Below are 23008 nucleotides of genomic sequence, written 5' to 3'. Positions count from 1 at the left end.
GGTTCTGTAGTGCCAGTAGGCCCAGCTCCCCCTGTAGGACTGTTGGGGTTCGGTAACTGCGGCTGCCTCGCGGCCTAGCTGTTCTCTCCTCTCCTGTGGACCTTCGGGTCCACCACCTGGTTCCAGCACCGTCAGCTGGTTCCGGGCCGAGCCTTTGGCTTAGGTGCCTCCTCCTGGGTATCCGAGTTCCGCCAACGCCAGGCGGTCCTTGGTAGTGCTTTTAAGCGCGGGCACCTACAGCTTAGTAACCGGGTTCCAGCACCGTCAGCTGGTCCTCGGTCGTGCCATTGGCTCTTGCACACTGGGGCAACGCATCCGGGTTCCAGCACCGCCAGCTGGTTCTCGGCAGTGTTCTTGTCACAGGTACTCCCTCGTGCCAAGCCTGGTTTCAGCACCGTCAGCTGTTTCCGGGTTGTGTCAACTTCACTGAGACGCCTATGCTTGCCCCGTCGTGGTGCGGTCGAGTTAGCCAACTCCAGGGTGCCTCCAGTTTAGGAGCTTCCTATGTGGGCTGCGTGAACTGGTAGTCAAGGCTGGTTCTGTAGTGCCAGTAGGCCCAGCTCCCCCTGTAGGACTGTTGGGGTTCGGTAACTGCGGCTGCCTCGCGGCCTAGCTGTTCTCTCCTCTCCTGTGGACCTTCGGGTCCACCACCTGGTTCCAGCACCGTCAGCTGGTTCCGGGCCGAGCCTTTGGCTTAGGTGCCTCCTCCTGGGTATCCGAGTTCTGCCAACGCCAGGCGGTCCTTGGTAGTGCTTTTAAGCGCGGGCACCTACAGCTTAGTAACCGGGTTCCAGCACCGTCAGCTGGTCCTCGGTCGTGCCATTGGCTCTTGCACACTGGGGCAAAGCATCCGGGTTCCAGCACCGCCAGCTGGTTCTCGGCAGTGTTCTTGTCACAGGTACTCCCTCGTGCCAAGCCTGGTTTCAGCACCGTCAGCTGTTTCCAGGTTGTGTCAACTTCACTGAGACGCCTATGCTTGCCCCGTCGTGGTGCGGTCGAGTTAGCCAACTCCAGGGTGCCTCCAGTTTAGGAGCTTCCTATGTGGGCTGCGTGAACTGGTAGTCAAGGCTGGTTCTGTAGTGCCAGTAGGCCCAGCTCCCCCTGTAGGACTGTTGGGGTTCGGTAACTGCGGCTGCCTCGCGGCCTAGCTGTTCTCTCCTCTCCTGTGGACCTTCGGGTCCACCACCTGGTTCCAGCACCGTCAGCTGGTTCCGGGCCGAGCCTTTGGCTTAGGTGCCTCCTCCTGGGTATCCGAGTTCCGCCAACGCCAGGCGGTCCTTGGTAGTGCTATTAAGCGCAGGCACCTACAGCTTAGTAACCGTGTTCCAGCACCGTCAGCTGGTCCTCGGTCGTGCCATTGGCTCTTGCACACTGGGGCAACGCATCCGGGTTCCAGCACCGCCAGCTGGTTCTCGGCAGTGTTCTTGTCACAGGTACTCCCTCGTGCCAAGCCTGGTTTCAGCACCGTCAGCTGTTTCCGGGTTGTGTCAACTTCACTGAGACGCCTATGCTTGCCCCGTCGTGGTGCGGTCGAGTTAGCCAACTCCAGGGTGCCTCCAGTTTAGGAGCTTCCTATGTGGGCTGCGTGAACTGGTAGTCAAGGCTGGTTCTGTAGTGCCAGTAGGCCCAGCTCCCCCTGTAGGACTGTTGGGGTTCGGTAACTGCGGCTGCTTCGCGGCCTAGCTGTTCTCTCCTCTCCTGTGGACCTTCGGGTCCACCACCTGGTTCCAGCACCGTCAGCTGGTTCCGGGCCGAGCCTTTGGCTTAGGTGCCCCTCCTGGGTATCCGAGTTCCGCCAACGCCAGGCGGTCCTTGGTAGTGCTTTTAAGCGCGGGCACCTACAGCTTAGTAACCGGGTTCCAGCACCGTCAGCTGGTCCTCGGTCGTGCCATTGGCTCTTGCACACTGGGGCAACGCATCCGGGTTCCAGCACCGCCAGCTGGTTCTCGGCAGTGTTCTTGTCACAGGTACTCCCTCGTGCCAAGCCTGGTTTCAGCACCGTCAGCTGTTTCGGGGTTGTGTCAACTTCACTGAGACGCCTATGCTTGCCCCGTCGTGGTGCGGTCGAGTTAGCCAACTCCAGGGTGCCTCCAGTTTAGGAGCTTCCTATGTGGGCTGCGTGAACTGGTAGTCAAGGCTGGTTCTGCAGTGCCAGTAGGCCCAGCTCCCCCTGTAGGACTGTTGGGGTTCGGTAACTGCGGCTGCCTCGCGGCCTAGCTGTTCTCTCCTCTCCTGTGGACCTTCGGGTCCACCACCTGGTTCCAGCACCGTCAGCTGGTTCCGGGCCGAGCCTTTGGCTTAGGTGCCTCCTCCTGGGTATCCGAGTTCCGCCAACGCCAGGCGGTCCTTGGTAGTGCTTTTAAGCGCGGGCACCTACAGCTTAGTAACCGTGTTCCAGCACCGTCAGCTGGTCCTCGGTCGTGCCATTGGCTCTTGCACACTGGGGCAACGCATCCGGGTTCCAGCACCGCCAGCTGGTTCTCGGCAGTGTTCTTGTCACAGGTACTCCCTCGTGCCAAGCCTGGTTTCAGCACCGTCAGCTGTTTCCGGGTTGTGTCAACTTCACTGAGACGCCTATGCTTGCCCCGTCGTGGTGCGGTCGAGTTAGCCAACTCCAGGGTGCCTCCAGTTTAGGAGCTTCCTATGTGGGCTGCGTGAACTGGTAGTCAAGGCTGGTTCTGTAGTGCCAGTAGGCCCAGCTCCCCCTGTAGGACTGTTGGGGTTCGGTAACTGCGGCTGCCTCGCGGCCTAGCTGTTCTCTCCTCTCCTGTGGACCTTCGGGTCCACCACCTGGTTCCAGCACCGTCAGCTGGTTCCGGGCCGAGCCTTTGGCTTAGGTGCCTCCTCCTGGGTATCCGAGTTCCGCCAACGCCAGGCGGTCCTTGGTAGTGCTTTTAAGCGCGGGCACCTACAGCTTAGTAACCGGGTTCCAGCACCGTCAGCTGGTCCTCGGTCGTGCCATTGGCTCTTGCACACTGGGGCAACGCATCCGGGTTCCAGCACCGCCAGCTGGTTCTCGGCAGTGTTCTTGTCACAGGTACTCCCTCGTGCCAAGCCTGGTTTCAGCACCGTCAGCTGTTTCCGGGTTGTGTCAACTTCACTGAGACGCCTATGCTTGCCCCGTCGTGGTGCGGTCGAGTTAGCCAACTCCAGGGTGCCTCCAGTTTAGGAGCTTCCTATGTGGGCTGCGTGAACTGGTAGTCAAGGCTGGTTCTGTAGTGCCAGTAGGCCCAGCTCCCCCTGTAGGACTGTTGGGGTTCGGTAACTGCGGCTGCCTCGCGGCCTAGCTGTTCTCTCCTCTCCTGTGGACCTTCGGGTCCACCACCTGGTTCCAGCACCGTCAGCTGGTTCCGGGCCGAGCCTTTGGCTTAGGTGCCTCCTCCTGGGTATCCGAGTTCCGCCAACGCCAGGCGGTCCTTGGTAGTGCTTTTAAGCGCGGGCACCTACAGCTTAGTAACCGGGTTCCAGCACCGTCAGCTGGTCCTCGGTCGTGCCATTGGCTCTTGCACACTGGGGCAACGCATCCGGGTTCCAGCACCGCCAGCTGGTTCTCGGCAGTGTTCTTGTCACAGGTACTCCCTCGTGCCAAGCCTGGTTTCAGCACCGTCAGCTGTTTCCGGGTTGTGTCAACTTCACTGAGACGCCTATGCTTGCCCCGTCGTGGTGCGGTCGAGTTAGCCAACTCCAGGGTGCCTCCAGTTTAGGAGCTTCCTATGTGGGCTGCGTGAACTGGTAGTCAAGGCTGGTTCTGTAGTGCCAGTAGGCCCAGCTCCCCCTGTAGGACTGTTGGGGTTCGGTAACTGCGGCTGCCTCGCGGCCTAGCTGTTCTCTCCTCTCCTGTGGACCTTCGGGTCCACCACCTGGTTCCAGCACCGTCAGCTGGTTCCGGGCCGAGCCTTTGGCTTAGGTGCCTCCTCCTGGGTATCCGAGTTCCGCCAACGCCAGGCGGTCCTTGGTAGTGCTTTTAAGCGCGGGCACCTACAGCTTAGTAACCGTGTTCCAGCACCGTCAGCTGGTCCTCGGTCGTGCCATTGGCTCTTGCACACTGGGGCAACGCATCCGGGTTCCAGCACCGCCAGCTGGTTCTCGGCAGTGTTCTTGTCACAGGTACTCCCTCGTGCCAAGCCTGGTTTCAGCACCATCAGCTGTTTCCGGGTTGTGTCAACTTCACTGAGACGCCTATGCTTGCCCCATCGTGGTGCGGTCGAGTTAGCCAACTCCAGGGTGCCTCCAGTTTAGGAGCTTCCTATGTGGGCTGCGTGAACTGGTAGTCAAGGCTGGTTCTGTAGTGCCAGTAGGCCCAGCTCCCCCTGTAGGACTGTTGGGGTTCGGAACTGCGGCTGCCTCGCGGCCTAGCTGTTCTCTCCTCTCCTGTGGGCCTTCGGGTCCACCACCTGGTTCCAGCACCGTCAGCTGGTTTTAGGCAGTGTCTTTTGCTCTTGTACCTTCTGCTCCCCATCCTGGTTCCAGTAACGTCAGCTGGTTCCGGGCAGAGCCTTTGGCTTAGGTGCCTCCTTCTGGGTATCCAAGTTCCACCAACGTCAGGTGGTCCTTGGTAGTGCTTTCAGGCACGGGTACCTCCTGCTTAGTAACCGGGTTCCAGTAACGTCAGCTGGTCCTCGGTAGTTCCATTGGCTCTTGGACCTTCGGCTACCCATCCGGGTTCCAGTACCGTCAGCTGGTTCTCGGCAGTGTCTTTTGCTCTTGTACCTTCTGCTCCCCATCCTGGTTCCAGTAACGTCAGCTGGTTCCGGGCAGAGCCTTTGGCTTAGGTGCCTCCTTCTGGGTATCCAAGTTCCACCAACGTCAGGTGGTCCTTGGTAGTGCTTTCAGGCACGGGTACCTCCTGCTTAGTAACCGGGTTCCAGTAACGTCAGCTGGTCCTCGGTAGTTCCATTGGCTCTTGGACCTTCGGCTACCCATCCGGGTTCCAGTACCGTCAGCTGGTTCTCGGCAGTGTCTTTTGCTCTTGTACCTTCTGCTCCCCATCCTGGTTCCAGTAACGTCAGCTGGTTCCGGGCAGAGCCTTTGGCTTAGGTGCCTCCTTCTGGGTATCCAAGTTCCACCAACGTCAGGTGGTCCTTGGTAGTGCTTTCAGGCACGGGTACCTCCTGCTTAGTAACCGGGTTCCAGTAACGTCAGCTGGTCCTCGGTAGTTCCATTGGCTCTTGGACCTTCGGCTACCCATCCGGGTTCCAGTACCGTCAGCTGGTTCTCGGCAGTGTCTTTTGCTCTTGTACCTTCTGCTCCCCATCCTGGTTCCAGTAACGTCAGCTGGTTCCGGGCAGAGCCTTTGGCTTAGGTGCCTCCTTCTGGGTATCCGAGTTCCGCCAACGTCAGGCGGTCCTTGGTAGTGCTTTTTAGCACGGGTACCTCCTGCTTAGTAACCGGGTTCCAGTAACATCAGCTGGTCCTCGGTAGTTCCATAGGCTCTTGAACCTTCGGGTAGCCATCCGAGTTCCAGTTCCATCAGCTGGTTCTTGGCATTTTCTCAGCCTTCTTGTACCTTCTGCTACATTTCCAAGTTGAAGACCCTAAAGTCGACGACCCGGAAGACCACCCCGATGACGACGACGACGACGACCCGGAAGACCACCCCGATGACGACGACGACGACGACGGCGGAGACGACGACGGAGACGACGACGGCGGAGACGACGACGGCGGAGATGACGACACTGAAGACGACGACCCTGGAGACGACGACATGGAAGACCGAGAAGCAGAAGAACAAGAGGCTGCAGAATAAAGAGCAGAAGAACATTAAGCATAACACTTAATATCAGAGCAAAAGATATTATCTAAATTATATGCAGAAGAAGACTAAGCAGTGTATGGGGGTGAGTCCGTTCCTCCTCGTGGTGCCCCTGGATAAAGCCTGATGCTGCAGGCCAAACTGAACGCGGACAAATGTAACTTTTGTGACTGGCAGAACGGAAGGTGTAATCTTCCAACTTTTATAGATAACAACTACGGGAATGCCTGTCACAAATGAGAATATGATGAAGAAGTAGAATAGGAAGAATAATAACAGTGGAATAAAAAGAATATGTAGAATAGGAAGAATAATAATAGTTGAAGAAAATGAATATGAAGAATGTAATAAAAAAAAAAAATAGGTAGAAGATGAAGAAGAAGATGAATAAGGTGAAGAAGTTGATGTCAAAGATGCTGATGATGATGAAGATGAAAGTGTGGGAAAAGGAAAAAAAAGAAGGGGAAGGTCGTGGAATAGTGAAACATCAATATATGACAAAATAAAAAAAAATTTACATAGTCAATATCTTTTTCAATCCGAACGTCTTTAAAAAAAAAAAAATCATGCTATTCTATTTGATTGGACTAATCCTCATTGCCTTTAATGTCTCCGCCACCTCCCCCATACATCCTACATTATTCTTAGTTGTTTTCCTTCATGTAGAATGAACCTACAAGGAAAGAAAGGGTTTATTTTAATTCCGATATTTTGGTCCCATTGACTTGCATTGGGATCGGGTATCGGTATCGGCGATATCCGATATTTTTTGAATATCGGCCGATCCAAACCGATACCGATACTTTCCGATATCGGAAGGTATCGCTCAACACTACTCAGCAGCTATACTGCTGGAGCTTCAAATACAGGTTCCTATCACCAAATACAGGCATTTGAATGATACACATCTTACATCTTGTACTTAATGTGTGTTCTACTTACCTATAAAAATATGTATTGATATATCATATTTCTAAATTTATGTAGATATGATATAGAGTTATTAACCCTATATGCTAATGAGTACGTATGTTATATACGTATTTCCTACATAAGTACTTAAAATCTATATGTCTATGGCTACACTAATTTTTTTTTATTTATTTTTTTTTCCTTATCTCTACACATAGAATTTGCCTATTGCTGTCTATGTTATTAGAAAAACTGAATAATGAAAAAAAAGAAAATTAAGTTTAAACTAAAATATTTTTGTACACAATATTACGTGTGAAGACTTTAGTACTATCAGCCAATAATTGTCCTTGAAGTGGTGTATTAACCACTTTAACCCTCACATTGCAACATTGCTTCACCTTGGAGAAAGCAACATACAATTGACCATGGGCAAAAGCAGGTTCTGGTAGATAAATGCCAACTCGATGGAGGGTCTGGCCTTGAGATTTATTTATGGTCATTGCAAATGCGGGCTTGATGGGAAATTGTCTCCGTCTTAATTTAAAAGGTAATCCAGTCTCTGATGGACACAAATCAATTCGTGGAATGAATACCACATTTCCTGCTGCTGACCCACTAATTACTTTAGCCAGTATGATATTGGCATGTAAGGCAGTGACAATGAGCCGCGTACCATTGCAGAGACCTTTGTTCGTGTTCACATTACGTAATAACATGACAATGGTGCCAATTTTAAGTTTCAGCCGATGTGAAGGCATACCAGTTGGTGTTAGTGAATTAAAAAACTCAAGTGGGTATTGATCGAGGTCATCAGCTTCATCAGGATCGATGGAATCATCACTGATATATTCAGTATAGTCACCTATCAATAAATCCATGACTTGGGAATTGACTTTCTCAACGTCCTCATTTTTTGGACATAAAATTGCATGAGATGCAGCTGTATTTATACTTTCGGTGTCATTCACATCAATACAAAGATTATCTCCAAAAATTTCAATTATTAAAGAGCCAGTACATACCATGTCTGGAGGAATTTCAATTACATCATCTCCAAGGTTATGTTCATTAGATAGTTCACCATTTCCCAGTTGAAGCAACCAACTGCTGTAGTGAGGATCAATGGAGCGCATGTTGTTAATAAGTGGCAGGCGAGTAAAATGTTGCCAGTGTTGTGAATATTTTATACAGCTCTCTACAACATCAGTTCTTGTCACATGAGGGATGACAGGAAGACATTGTCTAAAGTCGCCTCCAAAAACAATCACTTTACCTCCAAACGGTGTTTTTTCTTTGTGAGCTACATTTGTTGTCATGACATCACGTAAAACTCTATCAATGACATGCAATGCATATTTGGATAGCATTGTGCACTCATCAATAATAAAAAGTTTAGTGCTGTGCAAATCTTTTGCTGCATCGGTATCATTCTTAATCCTGGAAACAGATGTTTCATTCACAGGAATTGGAATCCCATAAAGAGAATGAATGGTTCGTCCACCTTGTAGCAAGTTGGCGGCAATTCCAGTAGTGGCAGCAGGTGACACAATGTCTCCTTGTCCTCTTAGCTGATGTAGGAGTAGATGATATAGGTACGTTTTTCCGCTGCCACCAGGACCATCAAGGAAAAAACACTTTGCTGTAGAATTAGTGTCTTCTAAAGCTTGAGTGATAGCATCAAAAGCAAAAAGTTGGTCCTCATTTAGAGTAGCTTTCATTTCAGCAGCTGCTGATAACTCATAATCTTTATCATACTGTGGGAGGTGTTGTTTCTTGACTGGACAAATTAAAATCAATATAAGTTTTGCCATGAGCTTTAAGAACATGTTGGACATCTGTCATAGCATAGCCTTCACAATTGACACACTCCAGAATGTCGGAGTGGTATGCATGGCAGTAGTCTTCTACAAAGTGTTCCTTAAATTCATCCCATAAGTCCCGAGGTTTAGCTGGAGGACCAAAAATACAAATGTAGGCAAACATGTCACGTAGCTCTGCTGGCATGTTGAGAATACTGGCATCAAGTAATGTATTTCTCCACAGACTATCATCAAATAGTAAGCCAAGAGCTAATGCCGCATCTTTGAAGGTTTCATGTGTGACTCCGTGTACAGTTTTTATGCTGTCAAAACTGGTTGCACCTTTGACATGTAACAATAACAATCTTAAATAGTAGCGTTCTTGGTCTTTCACACTGACAGTATACATTCGTCCAATCACAGAACCACCTGCTCGCTTTCTAACTTCCCAAGAACCTTCTTTCCAAACATAGTTTTCGGGAATTTCACGGTATAAATAAATATGAGCATGATGGTCGTTCTGATTAAGCTTGAAGTAGGCCATAAGTGTAGAATTTTGATGGAGCTTTTGTTTGATGTTTCCAATAGAGTCATCCTCATGAAAATAGAGTGGCTGAGAATGCGGTAGATGTACAGCAAGGCGAATGATGCTATGAAATTGTTTATGCATTGGATATGAGAATATTCGCCAAGCTGCCTCTGGTGCACTGACATATCTTGAATCCATGAATTGGTGTGTTTCATCATGTTGGATGTTAGTCTGGCAGATTTCAAGATTGGCTTTATCATGTCCTTTGTAGACGTATTTAAATAAATATTTCACAGCTTGAATGGAACCACAAACTTCGACATTTATATGGCACTTGTATTTTAATAGCAGGAACGGATTATATGGAACCACCCACGAATTATCAATCATGTTAGAATGGTGTTGAAAAGATGGGCCAAAGTGTCTGCGGTAAGTAGGATAGGCGTCCTTAGCTATGATGGTTCTTGGTTGCAAATCTTTAGGGAAACCTTTTGTACACTTCCCCAGATCCATACAGGGAGAATTTGGGTTGTGTTCTCCACACGGACCATGAATCATATGTTGGAGAACAATTTTATGGAGCTGAGGGTAGTGGGTAGGATTGGGAATTTCAGCCCACACTGTATTGTCTATGTCCTCCTCAGTCCTTAATTTGGAGTTGCTGTCCAGAATAATCAAAATGTGAGCGTGTGGAAGGCCACGTTTTTGAAATTCAATTACATGAACCATAGCGCAAACTTTCCCAAATAATCCATTGTTAATATCTTTTAAGAGTGCTTCCAGTTTTATTTTGAAAACACGTGCCACCAAATCAGGTCTATGTTCCACACGCTGCCAAGGTTCCAAATTCTCAGTAATCTCATTCCATTTCGGATTACAGGTCATGGTGATGAATAGACTATAAAGAAAAAGAACCCAGCACTCAACTGATGCTTTAGTGCAATTTTAATCGTAGTAGTACCCAATAAACGTTTCGGTCCTTGAATGGACCTTCGTCAGTAACGTACTGTAGAATAATGGAATAGACCGTATGGTCATAGGGTACAAAAAAGCAGCGTCTTATGTGTGAGTCAGATAGGAGCGGTACTGAGGAGACCGAGCTGGATGGTGGTGCTGTCAGACGCGGTGTCCACCGCTAGTGGACACCGCGTCTGACAGCACCACCATCCAGCTCGGTCTCCTCAGTACCGCTCCTATCTGACTCACACATAAGACGCTGCTTTTTTGTACCCTATGACCATACGGTCTATTCCATTATTCTACAGTACGTTACTGACGAAGGTCCATTCAAGGACCGAAACGTTTATTGGGTACTACTACGATTAAAATTGCACTAAAGCATCAGTTGAGTGCTGGGTTCTTTTTCTTTATAGTCTATGAAGGTGTGGGAACCTAACCTAGCACCATTCTTCTCCAGTAGTGCACACGGTTTTTGTATATGGTGATGAATAGATCAGGACGACCATATTTAGTCACAATAGCCATGGCATCCTGGTACCGCTGCTGCATATTCCTGGGACTGCCTTCAAACGAAGATGGTAAAATGACCATTTTTCCAATGGGGATGCCCTTCTCAATGGATTTTTTCTGGAGATGTTCCTGGAGTACACAATAATCCTCTACTTTAAAATCCTTTTGGTGTTGGCGGATATAATTTAGGCGATTTGCCTCGATTTTCACATAAGCATCCACTAAGTACTGCTGAGTGAGTTTGCCACCATTCAGGAGTGGATTAAACTGATTACGGACAGACAGCACATAGCAGTAATATTGCAGTTGTGTAACTCTGCGTGGACTTTGCCCTTGTTGCTTGAGGCCATCATGCCAGCCCTGGTCTCCGTAAGGGAAAAATAAAGGATAGAGTAAAGCATCTAAATTAATGTGTAGAATGCTGACCTGTTGTGTTCTTGGCGCCAAAGGATTTTTGGGGTCCGGTTGTAAATGTATTAAAATATCACGATTAAATGGTGGCTCTCCATTGTCATTTTCAAATACGACAGCAACTTCATTGACAGTTGGATTATTATATCGGCGAGGGTCTTGATTCCGATCTTGTTTAAGGGCCATGATGATATTTGGCATGAGAGTGCCATTAGCTTCAGCTTTAAGATGTTCTTCATGTTCCACATCTCGTAACATTTTGTAGGCAGCAACAAAGGGATTCACATTGTCTAACTGAAGAGCAATTATACTCATCAAAGTGGGATGACATTTTTGATTTTGTTCACAGTTTAAACGTTGTTCATTCGCGGTAGCGGTATCCAAAATATACAGTTGGGCATAAGCTGGAACTTGATCATCACTGGGATGTAGAGTTCCAGTACGATGATATATTTGTCCATGTATACGGAAACAGTAAGGGCCATGTCCAGGTGGAGGGGATATATTGGCACCCATGGAGGCGAAAGCAAATGAGCTGTTAATACTACGAATATTTTCCATGAGATTCTTACTGAACTCACTCTCCCCTGTCAGCAATCGTTTAAAGACCTCGGGATATTGGGGTATAGGTATATGCACTTTACTCTTGTGACAACACAGAGTAAAATTTTTATCTGCTGGTATCTCAGCATTAAAATGTAATGCTTGACAATGTTCACATAAATAGTTCATAGGACCACAGGAGTGTTCTACTATGGTACTGTCATCATTAGTAAAACCTGTAGGATGTTGAGGTACAGGTTGTGATAACGGAGCATTGGAATGTTTCTGTAAGCCAACATATATAAAGCGTGGACCTGGTAGAGGATCTTCACTGTCCACAGATTCAATCACTGAGGAGTTGGAAGGTGTATCGTGGTCAGAGTTTATTAATATGGAGGTGCAAGCGGTTTTTTTGCGCCATTCACGGCGTGCACCAGCTGCATTTGGTAATGGTTTGTTTGTTGCCTTAGAAGAGTCAGGTGTGAAGCATGTCTTATAAGCAGACTTAACAGTGTGCAGGCGACGGCGTTTATCATTTGGAGTGTAAGTAGGACAGTGTTTGCGCTTACGTGCAGATTTACCAACGGTTAAAGGAGCTTCAAGCTGCACACATTCTATGAATGGAGACAAAGAAGCTGTATTGTGGGCAGAATCTATGACTGAGGACGTGGAAATATTATGTTTGCAACGTTGAGAGCGTGCAGCAGCAGCTTTATTACTTAATCGATTAGTTTTGTCCTCAAAAGACTCATTAGTAATGCGTTTATTGCAAGCAGCATTAACTGTGTCCAGGCGCTTATGTCTGTCCTCTGTAGTCTCGTTAGCACGCTGTTTGTGCTTACGTGCGGCATCGGCGGCTTTTCGCTCAGCGTCATTGGTATACTTATTATCAGACCTGATGTTACGTGCGCCATCAGCAGCTTTGGGCTCTGTGTCATTAGTATACTTAACAGTGTCCAGGCGCTTGCATCTCTCCTCTGTACTCTTGTTAGCACGCTGTTTGCGCTTACGTGCGGCATCGGCGGCTTTTCGCCCTGCATCATTACCATACTTTATATCAGACCTGATCTTACGTGCGCCATCAGCAGCTTTGGACTCTGTGTCATTAGTATACTTAACAGTATCCAGGCGCTTGCATCTATCCTCTGTACTCTTGTTAACACGCTGTTTGCGCTTACGTGCGGCATCTACGGCTTTTCGCTCTGCATCATTACCATACTTTATATCAGACCTGATCTTACGTGCGCCATCAGCAGCTTTGGGCTCTGTGTCATTAGTATACTTAACAGTATCCAGGCACTTGCATCTATCCTCTGTACTCTTGTTAACACGCTGTTTGCGCTTACGTCCGGCATCGGCGGCTTTTCGCTCTGCATCATTACCATACTTTATATCAGACCTTATCTTACGTGCGCCATCATAAGCTTTGGACTCTGTGTCATTAGTATACTTAACAGTGTCCATGCGCTTGCATCTATCCTCTGTACTCTTGTTAGCACGCTGTTTGCGCTTACGTGCGGTATCGGCGTCTTTTTGCTCTGCATTATTAGTATACTTTCTATCAGACCTAATCTTACGTGCGCCATCAGCAGCTTTGGGCTCTGTGTCATTAGTATCCTTACTATTAGAGCTCATGTTGGCTAAGCTAAACAGCTTTAAGCGTGGTGGTGGCAAACAACAGGTTAATAAGAGGCAGTGTCAGGTAGTAGGAAAATAGCCAGTTAATAATAGGCAATAGTTCTTTGCAGGAATGCAGATATTAATAAATAGGCAGTTTATATTGCAGAGAAATTGCTGGGCAATAATGGACAATGTCCTTATGTGGCAAATAATAGAGCAATATACCCAATGTGGCAAAGAAGAGGTTAATAAACGGCAGTCTCTCAGTATAACAGTCAGTGAATAATAGGCAGTATATGGAGAAAACACCAAACAAAAGTTCAAAATTGATGTGAAAATGTCACTGAACCACTTCACAACTAAATATATATAGTTTTGGTAAATGGTATTATCATTTTTTTGACGAAATTCGGCAGGAGCTTGAAGAGCAACGTCACTGGGCCCACCTCCACGCAGTAGAAACTTGCTGTGAGGTAAAAATTCAAAAATCACACCAAAATGGCGGGCGGAGTGTGTCACAGTACGGCACGTTTCTGATTGGTCGCTCGCAGCAGGCAGCAACCAATCAGACACTGGACACTGTTGACGTCACTTATCTCCGGACATTAGCTCCGGACATTAGCTCCGGACATTAGCTCCGGACATTAGCTCCGGACATTATCTCCTCACATTAGCTCCGGACATTAGCTCCGGACATTAGCTCCGGACAAAGCCACGGAAGTTGGCACAAATTGCAGGAAGTAGTATTCTAGGCAATTAATCTCCAGACATTAGCTCCGGACATTAGCTCCGGACATTAGCTCCGGACATTAGCTCCGGACAAAGCCACGGAAGTTGGCACAAATTGCAGGAAGTAGTATTCTAGGCAATTATATATTAGATTATACAGCACGATAAATAAAGGCTGTGAAGCGGCATAATTTTTTTTAAACAAACAAGGTTTACTTCCAAAAAGTCAAATTCAGTTTATTTTAGATTGTATGCGTTTTATTTTATCCCACAACTATTTTAAATACAATGCGCACTACTACTCCCAGCAATGGGGTACTGCTATGGGTACCAGATTCGCACCAAGCTATGCTAATCTCTATGTGGGTAAATGGGAGTCTGACACCATTTATGGGGATTCCCCCTGGGGTGCGAATCTGGTACTCTGGCATAGATTTATTGATGACATTGTTTTTATTTGGTCTGGTGGTCCCGATTCTCTGTCTGATTTTATAAGTAATTTAAATAAAAATTCACAGCTCTTTGTCCTTGGCTATAAACCAGGTAGAAAAGTTACCAAGATCTGGTCTTCTGCAAACAAAAGAAAAAACCAGCAAGAAAGGATGGTTAGATCAAGTCCCAATTATTACTAGATATAATGCTAACACTCACTTGTTCAAAAATATTGTAAGTAGACATTGGGACATCCTAAGAGAGGACAAGGTTATCGGTGAAAAAGTCCCAGAACGCCCATTGTTCATTTATAAAAAAGCCCTTAATTTAGGTAATAGGATAGCTCCTACAGTTCCACGTAATTTTCTTCCAACTAAATATTCATTTGTAAATACACCCCAAGGTTTTTATCCATGTTTAAAGTGCAAACCATGTAAATTGCTAAAAAGTAAGAAACAGCATTTATTTGAGAAGGGGACTATTAATTGGAGAATTAAGAACTTAATTTCTTGTAACACTAAGGGGGTTATATATGCAATTATATGCCCTTGTGAGAAGGTATATATAGGCAGAACCAAAAGAGCCCTTCACACAAGGATTAATGAACATATTAGGAATATAAAGAAAAAATTTGTAGGGCACCCTCTTTCTAAACATTTTTTGACTCATCATGAAGGGTCAATTTATGGAACCACTTTTACTGGCCTCAAAGTAGTACAAAGATGCTGGAGAGGGGGTGATTTCATCAAACAAATGTCCAGGGAAGAAACTAAGATGATTTTTTAATTGGATACCTTAATCCCGAGAGGTCTAAACAGCGAAATTGAGCTTTTTGCGTTTAATTCTTAATATGGCTGTGTGTCCACCGCTAACTATAAGAGCGTAATATCCCTGGAGGACCATCCCTGAGGAAGGAGATCGTTTATCTCCGAAACGCGTAGAATTTGGTCCCAAGCTCTTTCCATAGCCTGTCACGTGATTATTCACGTCACTGTGACGTCACACTAGGTCCTGCTACTGCAGAATACCTAACGGTTTTGTCCAGCAGCGTGGACACACTCCATTGAACGCAGGCGTGCGCTGCCACCGGCCGGGGCAGTGCCTGCAGTCCGGATCTATACAGGACAACTCGTGGACTACATTTCACCCAACTTTCTCCTGGCACCGCAAGTGGAAAAGATATTGGAAGACGCCGCACTATCCAAATAATCACTTCATGTGCAGAAATCATCTGGTATTGACTTCACCTTACCCCTTCTGGGTGACTCGAGTAAACTACACCGAAGAAATCTATATCTCCCTCGGACTATTCCTTCAGGTAGTTATGTAATACTTTTTAACCATTTTTTATATGTTTTGCGGTATGAGGTAGTTTTATCTTACACTGACACGGTACTATTCTCTGTAACTTTTCATTCACTCTGGTTAGATTTACTAACTTACTTGGCAGTTCCTATGGTCCTCTAGTGGGTTTTCCAGCGCAGACAGTTTCTTTTTTTCTTCATCAGATTTATTGATTTGTTTGCGGTCGGGCGGTACCGCTATACTGTTTGCTGCAGGTATAATTAAGTGTGAGCGCTACAGGTTCTCCTTTAGTATTAATTCATAGTTTTTATGCCTTCAGTGTGAATGTACAATCTTCATAGTCATGAAAATACAGAAAAATCTTTAAATGAGAAGCTGTGTCCAAACTTTTGGTCTGTACTGTACATCAGGGCCTCCTGAAAACAATGTTCACATTATAAGGAAGTGGTTCTCCCATGCTGTTTGCCTATCCAGTGAATGGAAGGCCTGCCCAAAATTTAGACGCACCACAATACCCCTTAGAAGAGACGTACAAGAGTGCCTCCTGAAAACAGTGCTCCCATTATTATGAAGTGGTTCCCCCATACTGTTTGCCTATGCAGTGGATGCAAGAGCTGCCAAAAATTTGGACGCACCGTAATATCCCTTTGAAGAGACATACAGCAGGGCCTCCTGTAAACAATGTTCCCATTATTAGGAAGTGGGTCTCCCAAACTGTTTGCCTGTGCAGTGAATGCAAGGCCTTCCCAAAATTTAGACGCACCCCAATACCCCTTTGAAGAGACGTACAAGAGTGCCTCCTGAAAACAATGTTCCCATTATTAGGAAGTTGCTCCCCCATACTGTTTGCCTATCCAGTGGATGCAAGAGCTGCCAAAAATTTGGATGCACCATAATATCCCTTTGAAGAGACAAACAGCGGGGCCTCCTGAAAACAATTTTCCCACTATTAGAAAGTGGTTCTCCCATAATGTTTGTTTATGCAGTGAATGCAAGGGCTGCAAAAAGTTTGGTCTTTAAAAAAAGAACCAGACTTGGGAAGACCTTACAGTTGGACTGGCAACTTCCGTCGTGTTGGTGCTACAGGGAACGGTTGACTGCCTTCTGTCTGCGGCCACCACACTGCTTCTTCCTGCCTGTTGTGGTGCTACGCCTCCCTCCCCCTGTGTGTTGCTGTCCTCGCTCTGCTTGTTGTCCTGCCAGGTTGGGTCAGTTACTATATCATCCACCACCTCATCTTCCACTTCCACACCATGGTCCTCCTCATGACTTTCTGACAATTGTGTCTCATCATCGTCCACCTCTTGAGATATTTTCCCTCTATCGCCTTCATGTGACCATGGCTGCTCAAATATTTGGGCATCGCTATATGCGATCTTCTCTTGCCCCAGTTCAAGTGGACCGGGTGAGAGGCCCGAATCTATAAATGGAATAGTGAACAGCTATTCAGAGTGTCAAAGTGTGGGATCAGTTGTGTCCTGACACTCGGTATGGTGGGAGGAAGGAGGATCAGGGTGAGGAATATGCAGTCCAGACTCATGGCTACTGAGACTTGGCTGTGTGGAAGACAGGATGGTTGTGGTGGTGGCAATGTGACTGAAAGCATTATCCCCTATCATACCAAGAACCTTTTGACACTGCTCTGGGTTCAATAGTGGTGTACTACTACGGTCCCCTAGTATTTGGGACAGGAAGGTCGGGCAAGAAGATGTGAGTATTTGTTGTGGCACAATTTCAGCTTGCCCATGGCCTCGCCCCCGACCTCTTAATGCACCATCACCATCACGTCCAATTCCCCGTCCCTTGCCATGTGCTTTGCCCATTTTAAATGGAGGACAATATTTTCCCCTTTCACTACAAATGGCTGAATTTGGAGTGAACTTACATGTGATCCGTGTGACGGAAAAACAGTTTAAAATATCTGGCATTTAAGTAACTATTTTTTTGTCAATAACTTGGGTAAGACACTGCAAAAAAATGTAAATGTAGGCCTGAAATGGCACAATTTTTAGTGCACTGATATGTGATCCGTGTGATGGACAAACCCCAGTATGTACAAAGTCAAATGCGATGATTGCAAAAAAAAATTTTTTGTAGACCTGTGCTATAGAATCCCCTACCACTAACATCTATCTGACTTTGCTGCACTCACATTTCTTTCATTCCTACAGCAGTAATTTTCCTGCTTACTAGGAACAATGTCCTGCTGTATTGATCCTAGTCCTGAGCCTGCATTCCTAATATTAGCCAAACAGGCAACTTTACTGGGTTGTCTTTAACTTTGCACTTATGTGCAGCCCCTACACTTGGGGTCTATGGAACTTGTAGTGCACCAACCATTATGGAACTGGTGTACTTACTAGCAAATGCTTAAATCACAAGATCCCACAAACAAACAGACAATGCCCCAAGCAAATACAACACTTAAGGTACCTTTACACTAAATGATTTACCAAAGATCACGACCAGCGATACGACCTGGCCGTGATCGTTGGTAAGTCGTTGTGTGGTCGCTGGAGAGCTGTCACACAGACAGCTCTCCAGCGACCAACGATGTCGAAGTCCCCGCGTAACCAGGGTAAACATCGGGTTACTTAGCGCAGGGCCGCGCTTAGTAACCCAATGTTTACCCTGGTTACCATTGTAAATGTAAAAAAAAAAAAAACACTACATACTCACATTCCGGTGTCTGTCACGTCCCCCGCCGTCACCTTCCCGCACTGACTGTGTCAGCGCCGGCCGTAAAGGACAGCACAGCGGTGACGTTACGGCCGGCGCTCACAGTCAGTGCGGGAAGGCGGGGGATGTGACAGACACCGGTATGTGAGTATGTACTGTTTTTTTTTACTTTTACAATGATAACCAGGGTAAATATCGGGTTACTAAGCGCGGCCCTACGCTTAGTAACCCGATGTTTACCCTGGTTACAAGTGAACACATCGCTGGATCGGCGTCACACACGTCGATCCAACGATGACAGCGGGTGATCCAGTGACAAAATAAAGTTCTGGCCTTCTAGCTCCGACCAGCGATGTCACAGCACGATCCTGATCGCTGCTGCGTGTCAAACACAACGAGATCGCTATCCAGGACGCTGCAACGTCACGGATCGCTATCGTTATCGTTCAAAAGTTGCTCAGTGTGAAGGTACCTTTACACTGTTATCACAACTATGATATTGTGTTTAACATTATCTCTCTCATGCTTTTATTGTGGGAGAAGGCATGAATTTCAGGAAATTTGTCTCGAAATTGATCCTCCATGGATCGATCTGCTCATTTCTGATTAGTACTTTTTACTGTCTGATGAAACTTTAGGCATGAAGAAAATTATATTTTAATTTTGGACATAGTATTACAGTAACAAATTTGACACAAGGTTACATTACTTTTCAGTCAAGCTAGTAGCAAAGATAATGACAGCATCTAATACATTTTCATGAATAATAAGCAGGTATTTTACGATTACAAATCTGTTGTTTTTGATGTTCAAGGTTTGCCAATCCCATGAACGTTTGGAGCTTGAAAGAGTTGTACAAAATCAACAGTTTATGTAACAATTATGCATGCTGGATATAATTCCATTTCAAAGTTTTTAAGATAAGAAATTTAATATTCAAACATTTAATTTGCACCTACTGCTTAATTATGATGCATTCTAAATAGATCCAACATTCTGTGCTGTTTTATAATAAGGATTAGAACAACATTTCTCCTCAACGTAGTTCTGAGAAAGTATTAAAGCAATTCATAAAATAAACCCATGACTCTCTCTGCATTAATCGTTTTTTATCTACCATTGCAATACCAAACTTCAATAGTTTTATGTTTATTTATATTTTTAAGTAAAATTCTGAAATAAAAAAATTGGCTTGTATTACCATTTTTTGAGACCCATTCATTTTTTAATTTTAATATTTTTAAATTATATCTAGCCGGATAATAATTATATACAAGTAATCATGAATTACCCTTAAAAAACAACAGTTTATTCAATATATCTATAAAAAGCCAACAACCAATGGCTCACCCGAAAACGAAAAACAAAACACCGTGAATAAACTAGTGGGGGGAATAGTTCGCCCTACTTACACGTCTATGCTGAATGGCTGCCTAACTGCGGGGGTAGGCACCCTAGGGGAAGCGTTATGGCGCCCCCGCTCCGCGATGACTGACCCTGGGGTCCCTAGATACGCCCTAATAAACCCACAGGGTCCCACTACCCGAACACAATAATTCTAAAGGTACCCCTCTCCTCTATACATAGATCGTGCCTGTCTCTAGGGAAACCTACACCCCACACTGTGTATCTTAAAAACAACAGGAGAACATGTGACTAAGGCGTCTTGGTAGCAGAACAATAAGTGTATTCCTAATCCTGGATACACTGTAATACACCGTAATACACCATAAAACTAGCTTGGATGCTCGTGATATAATCGGTTCTCAAGCTCAGTATGCACAGCTCAGTATCGTGCCCAGTTCCTAAGGCTACAGTCATGACCGGCCCATGGCCCTGTATTCCGGATACATTCATATAATTTGAACTCAGTTCTAAAATAGGTATCCTCCTGTGTCTGTCCACTTTGGAATGTACTATGCCGTTAAATCATTATGCCTATATAGCATAGTAGACGGCACATGACAGAGCTTATTCATGCAATTAATGTGTATAACATCTGTTGCCAGAGTTGATACTCATCGTTCAGATGGTCTGCTGCCCGCCTGTTGTCTATTTTAGCCTCGCCTCTTACCCATTCATTTTTTAATTTTCCATCAACAAACCTGTCTGAGGGCAAGGTGTCATTTTCTCTGCACTAATTGTACTATTTGTGGGGTTTGAATTAGTTTTCAACTCTATTAATTGCAATTTTTGGGACCATTTGGTTATTAATAAACCACGATTCTGAGGTTTTAAATTTTTACCTCCTCAATTTATTTGTTTTCTGCCCATGTAGTGACTAACAAATGATACTTAAAGTGTAACATTTCTAAGAGAAGGTGATATGCCTGGCATGTCAGTGTAAAGAGGCTTAACCCCTTAGCGACCGCCGATACGCCTTTTAACGGCGGCCGCCAAGGGTACTTAAACCACAGCACCGTTAATTAACGGCGCTGTGGAAAAAGTAAATAGTAGGGTTGAGCGAAACGGGTCGTTCATTTTCAAAAGTCGCCGACTTTTGGCAAAGTCGGGTTTCATGAAACCCGATCCGACCCCTGTGCGGGGTCGGCCATGCGGTACGCGACTTTCACGCCAAAGTCGCGTTTCAATGACGCGAAAAGCGCCATTTCTCAGCCAATGAAGGTAAACGCAGAGTGTGGACAGCGTGATGACATAGGTCCTGGTCCCCACCATCTTAGAGAAGGGCATTGCAGTGATTGGCTTGCTGTCTGCGGCGTCACAGGGGCTATAAAGGGGCGTTCCCGCCGACCGCCATGTTACTGCTGCTGATCTGAGCTTAGGGAGAGGTTGCTGCCGCTTCGTCAGAAGCAGGGATAGCGTTAGGCAGGGTCCATTAACCACCAAACCGCTTGTGCTGTAGCGATTTGCACTGTCCAACACCACCTTCGGTGTGCAGGGACAGTGGAAGCTACATTTTTTTTTCCTCAGCACTGTAGCTCATTGGGCTGCCCTAGAAGGCTCCCTGATAGCTGCATTGCTGTGTGCACGCCGCTGTGCAAACCAACTGCTTTTTTCAAAGCACAAATCCTCTTGTTCCTTCCTTTCTGCACAGCTATCTTGTTTGTTTGTCCACACTTTTTATTTAATTTGTGCATCAGTCCACTCCTTATTGCTGCCTGCCATACCTGGCTGAGATTACTGCAGGGAGATAGTAATTGAAGGACAGTTCCTTTTTTTTTTTTTTTTTTTTTGTGGGAGATTAAGATTGGCATTTCTGCTAGAGTGCCATCCCTGTCTGTGCCATCTCTCACTCAATGGGCCATAGAAAGCCTATTTATCTTTTTGCTTGATTTGGGTTCTAAAATCTACCTGAAAAAATCACTACATCAATCAGTGGGAGAAAAATATTGGCCTCAGGGCTTGTGTACCACTCCTGACTCCTGTGTGTGCCATCTCTCAGTCAGTGGGCCATAGAAAGCCTATTTATTTTTTTGCTTGATTTGGGTTCCAAAATCTACCTGAAAAAATCACTACATCAATCAGTGGGAGAAAAATATTGGCCTCAGGGCTTGTGTGCCACTCCTGACTCCTGTGTGCATCATCACTCACTCAGCGGGCCATAGAAAGTTTATTTTTTTTCTTCTTTATTTGGGTTCTAAATTCTACCTGAAAAAATCAATAAATCAATCAGTGGGAGATTAATATTGGCCTTTGGGCTTGTGTGCCAGTCCTAAGCGTGCCATCTCTCTCACAAATAGTGGGCCATAGAAAGCCTATTTATTTTTTTTTTTGGTTTTATAAATTCTCCCTGAAAAAAAAAGGGAGATTAATATTGGCCTTTGGGCTTGTGTGCCAGTCCTAAGCGTGCCATCTCTCTCTCTCAGATAGTGGGCCATAGAAAGCCTATTTATTATTTTTTTTATTGGGTTTATAAATTTTCCCTGACAAAAAAAAAAAAAGTGGGAGATTAATATTGGCCTCTGGGCTTGTGTGCCAGTCCTGAGCGTGCCATCTCTCTCACAAATAGTGGGCCATAGAAAGCCTATTTATTTTTTTGGGGGGGTTTTATAAATTCTCCCTGAAAAAAAAAAGGGAGATTAATATTGGCCTTTGGGCTTGTGTGCCAGTCCTAAGCGTGCCATCTCTCTCTCTCAGATAGTGGGCCATAGAAAGCCTATTTATAATTTTTTTTATTGGGTTTATAAATTTTCCCTGAAAAAAAAAAAAAAAGTGGGAGATTAATATTGGCCTCTGGGCTTGTGTGCCACTCCTGACTCCTGTGTGTGCCATCTCTCAGTCAGTGGGCCATAGAAAGCCTATTTTTTGTTTTATTTGTTTTCTAAATTCTCCCTGAAAAATCTTATTTTATTTGGTTTCTAAATTCTTCCTGAAAAAATCATTTTTTTTTATTATTTTTTTTTTCTTAAGTCTCCCTGAAAAAAAAAAAAAATCAAATCAGTGGGAGATTAATATTGCCCTTTCTGCTTGTGTGCCTGTCTTGACTCCTGGGTGTGCCATCTCTCTCTCTCTCTCCAATTGTGGGCCATAGAAAGCCTATTATTTTTTTAGCTTGATTTGGGTTCCAAAATCTACCTGAAAAAATCACTACATCAATCATTGGGAGAACAATATTGGCCTCTGGGCTTGTGTGCCACTCCTGACTCCTGTGTGCGTCATCTCTCACTCAGTGGGCCATAGAAAGCCTATTTTTTGTTTTATTTGTTTTCTAAATTCTCCCTGAAAAAATAATTTTATTTTATTTGGTTTCTAAATTCTTCCTGAAAAAATCATTTTTTTTTATTATTATTTTTTTCTAAAGTCTCCCTGAAAAAAAACAAAAAAAAACAAATCAGTGGGAGATTAATATTGCCCTTTCTG

This window comes from Ranitomeya imitator, chromosome 1, assembly GCF_032444005.1.
Source record: "Ranitomeya imitator isolate aRanImi1 chromosome 1, aRanImi1.pri, whole genome shotgun sequence".
NCBI classification, from domain to species: Eukaryota; Metazoa; Chordata; class Amphibia; order Anura; family Dendrobatidae; genus Ranitomeya; species Ranitomeya imitator.
Note: the sequence above shows the minus strand (reverse complement) of the source record.